Genomic DNA, 6299 nt, shown 5'->3' on the forward strand with positions numbered 1-6299 from the left:
AGACGAGCCAGCCACTCGCTGCCACCCAGCCCTCCGCCTTTTCCCAGGACCAGGCTGGCGGCTCACAGGAGCCTGCCCGGGGCCGCAAGAGGCGGGCGCCCACCTGGTCTAGTGCGGAGATCGTGGACCTCATTGAGGTTTGGAGGGAGGCCTCCAATGTCCACAATCTCCGCACTAGCCAAAGGAATGCGGCCATCTACAGCTGCATGGCTGACAGCCTGGCCACCAGAGGCCACATGCAGACCTGGGAGCAGGTCCGCTGCAAAATCAAGGACCTGCGGCAGGCCTACTCCAGGGCCTCCCAGCCAGGGGCTGACCTGGAGGCATGCCCCTATTATGAGGCCCTGGACCGCATCCTGGGGGCTCACGCAGTGGTGATCGACCCTGGGGCAGAGGGACCTGTCCTGGACACGGAGAAGGAGGACGCCAAGAGCCAGAAACCTGCAGGGAGCCTGCCCAGGACCCCCGAGGCACCCCACAGAGCACATTGGCCGTGTCATCCGAGGCCGGGGAGGGCTTCACATGAGAGTGCCATCATGTTCCACTTATGTGTATGGGGGGAGAGGGAGCCCAAGGACCTTGCGCCTGGGCTTTGCCCACCATGGAGCTGCAGCTGGATGTCATGCAGGGGCCCTGGCCTTGCACAGGGGGGCTGGGTTTCACCCACTGCGTCCCCAGGGAGAACTGACCACTGCTCTTGTTTCACCACAGCCGCTGCACCTGGGACTGCAGGGTACACCACCCTGCTGGCAACAGCCACCCGCACCCAGGCCAGCAGACGCACCAGAAACCTGGAGGACTACCAGCGGTGGCACCTGTGGCTACTGGAGCAGCAGCTCCGCATCCAGGAGCACTGGGTCCGGGAGGACCTCTGGCTGCGGCAGCAGAGCTTGGAGGTGCTGGAGGAGCAGAGCCATGCCCTCAGAGGTCACCTCCAGACCCTGGTCGACAGGTTCTTGCCTCTTCCTGTTCCAGCCCCTGTGGCCGCCCCAGCTCTCACTCCTCCTCCTACCCCTGCTTTCCCTCCCGCTTCCTCCACACCCCCCCGTCCCTCCTGCCCCACCCTCTACTCCCCCCCGATGCCCCCGCACCCGCAGTGCTGTGAGATGGGAGAGCCAGCAGGACCCCCAACCCTGAGCTTTCCCTTCCCTTCCTCCCCTTCCAGCTCCCTCCTCCCAGGTTTCCCCCTCCCCTCTCCCACCCTCCCTCCTCCCTCCCCCACCCCAGTTCTGTACAATAAAGAGAGATTTTTGTTGGCAAAACAGGTGTTTTTATTTTACATTAGGAAGGGGGATTAGGGAGGGGAAAGGGGAAGCAGGGGAGGGTGGAAGAAGGCCCCAGTGGGGCATGCAGGGAGAGTTCAGTCCTCCTCCTCCACCTGGAAGCTCTCCTGCAGGGCTTCCCGGATCTGAACGGCCCCCCGCTGGGCCTCCCAGACGGTGGCGGTGCAGGGCTGCACTTACTGGCCAGCCATGCGCTCAGTCTCAGCCATCCAGGCTGGCAGGAAAGCCGCCCCCTTTCACTCACAGAAATTGTGCAGCACACAACATGCTGCCACCACAGGAGGTATATTGTGCTCGGCGAGGTCGAGGCGGGTGAGGAGGCATCTAAATCGGGCTTTCAGGCATCTGAAAGCCCCCTCGACCATGATGCAGGCCCTGGTGAGCCTGGTATTGAAGGCCCGCTGGGAGGGGTTGAGGTGCCCTGTGTACGGCTTCATCAGCTAGGGCTGTAGGGGGTAGGCCGCATCCTCCACCAGGCAGACGGGCACGTCCACGTCCCCGACCCTGATGTGGCAGTCGGGGAAGAAAGTCCCGGCCTGCAGCCTCTGGCACACGACGGAGTTCCAGAACACCCTGGCGTCGTGTGCCTTGCTGGACCAGCCCACATTAATGTCCGTGAACTGGTCCCGGTGGTCGCACACGGCCTGCAGGAGGACGGAGAAGTACCCCTTGCGGTTGATGTACTGGGAGGCCTGGTGTTCCGGGGCACAGACGGGGATGTGCATCCTGTCGATAGCCCCCCCCCCACACACACACACAGCTGAGGAAGCCGAGGGCGCCGAATCCCTGGATGACTGGGTCCGGGTCGGCGAGGTGGACCACCCTGCGGAGCAGCACCCGGTTGATGTCCTTGACCACCTGCAGAGAGACACAGCAAACCGCGAATCACTGGGATGCCGGGTGGCTGGGAGTGTTCGTTCCCTGGCACTGCCCCGTGCCCCACTCCCGGAAGCAACCCCCGCGGGTGGCGTGTAGTATGGCTGGGACAGACCGATCCCTCTGGTACGGGGCACTTTCACCTTCTCCGCCCCCCATTTTCCCTGGGAAGGCCCATCCCCTCCTTGCAGCCTCCCTCCCCTCTGGCCCAGTAGCCAGTGGGTACTGTACCTGCACGAGCACTGCTCCGACGGTGAATCTCCCCACACCGAACTGGTTCCCGACGGATCGGTAGCTGTCCAGCTTGGAGAGCTTCCACAGGGCGATGGCCACATGCTTCTGGAGGGGGATGGCAGGTCTCATGCGAGTGTCCCATCACCGCAGAGCGGGGGCGAGACACTCGCAGAGGTCCAGGAAGGTGTCCTTCTTCATCCTGAAGTTCTGGGTCCACTGTTGGTCTCCCCAGCGCTCCAGGATGATGCAGTCCCACCAGTCGCTGCTGGTGTCCAGACGCCAGATGCGGCGGGGTACGCTGGTGTCCAGGCACTGCTGCCGCTCCTCCACAACCCCCATGGAGGCCAGGGGGAGAGGCAGGGGGCTGACGTGCACCAGATGGTGCAAGGCAGCCTCCACCCATTGCTGGCAGGCTTGCAGCAGCAAGTCCAAAAACTGGAGCAGCATGCCCAGGGTGAGCTCTGGCTCCATGGTGCCAACTGCAGTGGCGTTCCCAATGGGAAGCACCGACACAGGCAGTCAGAGAGAAAAACACTTTGCTGTCCCTCGGCGAGGTAGGCAAGCAATCAGAAAAGCTGAGAACCAGCTGTCCAGGGGGGTCCCTTTAAGCACGAGCCTCAGATAGCCTCAGACAGCAGCCACGCAAAGCAACTACTGACCTGATGCTCTGCCAGAACCGGTTTCAGCTGCCCTTAAATGCGACCCAGCGTGCAATCAGTATGGATGCACTAGTTCAAATTAGCAAAACGCTAATTCGAATTAGTTTTTGGGTCTCGATGCGCTAATTCAGATTTAACTAATTTCAAATTAAGTTAGTTCAAATTAGTGCTGTAGTGTAGACATACCCAGAGTGACAGGGCTCTGGTTGTCAGTCCCCACACAATGCTCCTCTTAATTTGGTGTGTAAGCACACATGATGAGGATGTGCACCGCTGATAGAAGGAGCATAATGTGAACAGGAGAATCCAGTTTAGTAATCCTACCTACCTGAAATTGAGTTAATTTTGTAAGGTAGACATGTCCACCATCTTGTCTGAGTTTGCTTTCTGTGACATTTTCCTTCCCATGCACATACCTGTACCTAAAGCAAGTTAGCCCAAAACCACCTGGTTAAAAGACAGGAAACAAAGGATAGCAATAAATGGTTAATTTCAGAATCGAGAGAAGTAAATAGTGGTGTCCCCAGGGGTCCATACTAGGACCAGTCATGTTCATACGTTCATAAATGATCTGGAGAAAGGGGTTAAACAGTGAAGTGGCAAAATTTGCAGATCCTCTAAACTGTTAAAAGTAGTCAAGTCCAGATCAGACTGTGAAGAGCTTCAAAAGGCTCTCACAAAACTAAATGACTGGGCAGATTAATTTTAATGTTGATAAATGCAAAGTAATGCATATTGGAAAACGTAAAGCCCAACTATTGGTATAATATGATGGGAACTAGAAAGATTAGCTGTTAACATTCAAGAGAGAGATCTTGGAATCATTGTGGATAGTCCTCTGAAAACATCCAGTCAATATGCATCATCAGTCAAAAAAATCAAAACGAACGTTAGGAATAATTATGAAAGGGATAGAGAATAAGACAGAGAATATCTTAATGCCTCTTTATAAACCTGTGGTATACCCACATCTTGAATATTGACACAGATGTGTCACCTCATTAAAAAAAAAAGATATTTCGGCATTGCAAAAAGTTCAGAAAAGGACAGCAAAAATGATTATGGGTATGGAACAGCTGCCTAATAAAGAGAGATTAATAAAAATGGGATTTTTCATTTTGGAAAAGAGATGACTAAAGGGTAAACAGTGAAGTAGGAAAATTTGCAGATGATACCAAACTGCTCAAGATAGTTAAGACCAAAGCAGCCGGTGAAGAGCTTCAAAAAGATATCACCAAACTAAGTGATTGGGCAACAAAATAGCAAATTAAATTTCATGTTGATAAATGCAAAGTAATGCACATTGGAAAAAATAATCCCAACTATACATACAATGTGATGGGGACTAATTTGGCTACAACTACTTGAGAGAGATCTTGGAGTCATTGTAGATAGTTATCTGAAAACATCCACTCAGTGTGCAGAGGCAGTCAAAAATCAAATAGAAAGTTAGGAATAATTTTAAAAAAGGATAGAGAATAAGACAGAAAGTATCTTATTGCCTTTCTATAAAACCATGGTACACCCACATCTTAAGGACTGCATACAGATGTGATCACCTCATCTCAAAAAAGACATATTGGCATTGGAAAAGGTTCAGAAAAGAGAAAAGAAATTAGGGGCTTGGAACAGATTCCATATGAAAAGAGGTTAAAAAGACTTGGATTTTTCAGCTTTGAAAAGAGGAGACTAAGGAGGGATGTAATAGAGGGCTATAAAATCATGACTGGAATGGAAAAAGTGATTAAGGAAAAGTTATTTACTTATTCACACAATATAAGAACTAGGGGTCACCAAATGAAATTAATAGGCAGCAGGTTTAAAACAAGCAAAAGGAACTACTTCTTTACACAATGCATAGTCAACCTGTGGAACTCCTTGCCAGAGTGTGAAGTCCAAGACTATAACAGGCTTCAAAAAAGAGCTAGATAAATTCATGGAGATAGGTCTATCAATGGCTATTAGCTAGGATGGCAGTAATGGTGTCCGTAGCCTGTGTTTTTCAGAAACTAGGAATAGGTGACAGGAGATGGATCACTTGATGATTACTTGTTCTGCTTATTCCCCCTGGGGGCATCTGGCATTGACCACTATTGGAAGATAGGACACTAGGCTAGATGGACCTTTGGTCTGAACCAATATGGCTGTTCTTTTGTCCTGGCTGGATTCACAGACACTTTTTTTGTCTTAAATGAGGCTTATGATTACAGTAAAGTTAAATTACATGGTGAGTGCACACTTTTCACTTTCATTTGGGGTTTTAATTCAACCCACAGCAAGGTTTTCTCCTCAGTGATGGGGTGAGCAGACCCTGCACTACAAGGGGAGGAGTGAAAACCCTCTGGTTGGAGGAAGTTCCACCCCTCCAAGCAGACTGGGCATGCTCCAAGTGCTGGGGCAGTATAAAAGGCCAGGGAGCATCTCAGTGTGGACTGGTCAGTGAAGGGGAAGTTTCCCTAGACAGATCTCCAGCGCTGTTATAGCCCGTGGTCCAGATAGAAGGAGTTGAGAGGCCACGAGGCAGCAAGTGTTCAACTCCTATGGAGATCCCGGGAGAAACCATCACCAGGGAACAGGGAGACCCAACAGCTACTCTTCCTATGGGACCAGTAAGAAGCGACCCAGGAGGGTGCAGGAGCTGCCTCTCCCACCGAGGTATCCTTGGTGTGTTTTGGCAAGTGTCCCCGCCAAGCGGGAGCAATAGGCAACCCCTACTCTCATAGGGCCCTGGGTCAGGACCCAGTGGAGCAGGATGGGCCCGAGTCCTCCTACCAGAAGCAAAACCCTGATTTATTGACTCTGGCCATTGGGCCTTATTGCCCTACAACCGGGGGCACTTGCTGACTCTGGCCATTGGCCTTATTGCCCTGCAACTGGGGACACTTATTGACTCTGGACATTAGGCCTTAAGGCCCTGCAAACAGGGGCACTTATTGACTTTGGCCATTAGGCCCTAGTATGCTGGGGGGGGGTCAAGGATGTCTATTGACTGTGACTAAGAGACCGTTAGCCCTGTGGAACAGACTACCGGGGGACTGAGGCCTGCACGGGGCAAGGGAGTTATCGACTTATGGACTAGCACGTGGGCTGGGAGTCTGGTGACTAATCAAGAGTGGCAACCACACATCAGATGAGCCCCAGTCACATGATGGGGTGGGCAGACACTGCCACATACTCCTAATAACAAAACTTTGTTTTTGTTCTGCAAACTGTGTTAGTGTTACTATGAAGTTTTCACTTGGGAGAT

The sequence above is a fragment of the Pelodiscus sinensis genome, chromosome 14 (genome assembly GCF_049634645.1).
Source record: "Pelodiscus sinensis isolate JC-2024 chromosome 14, ASM4963464v1, whole genome shotgun sequence".
NCBI classification, from domain to species: domain Eukaryota; kingdom Metazoa; phylum Chordata; order Testudines; family Trionychidae; genus Pelodiscus; species Pelodiscus sinensis.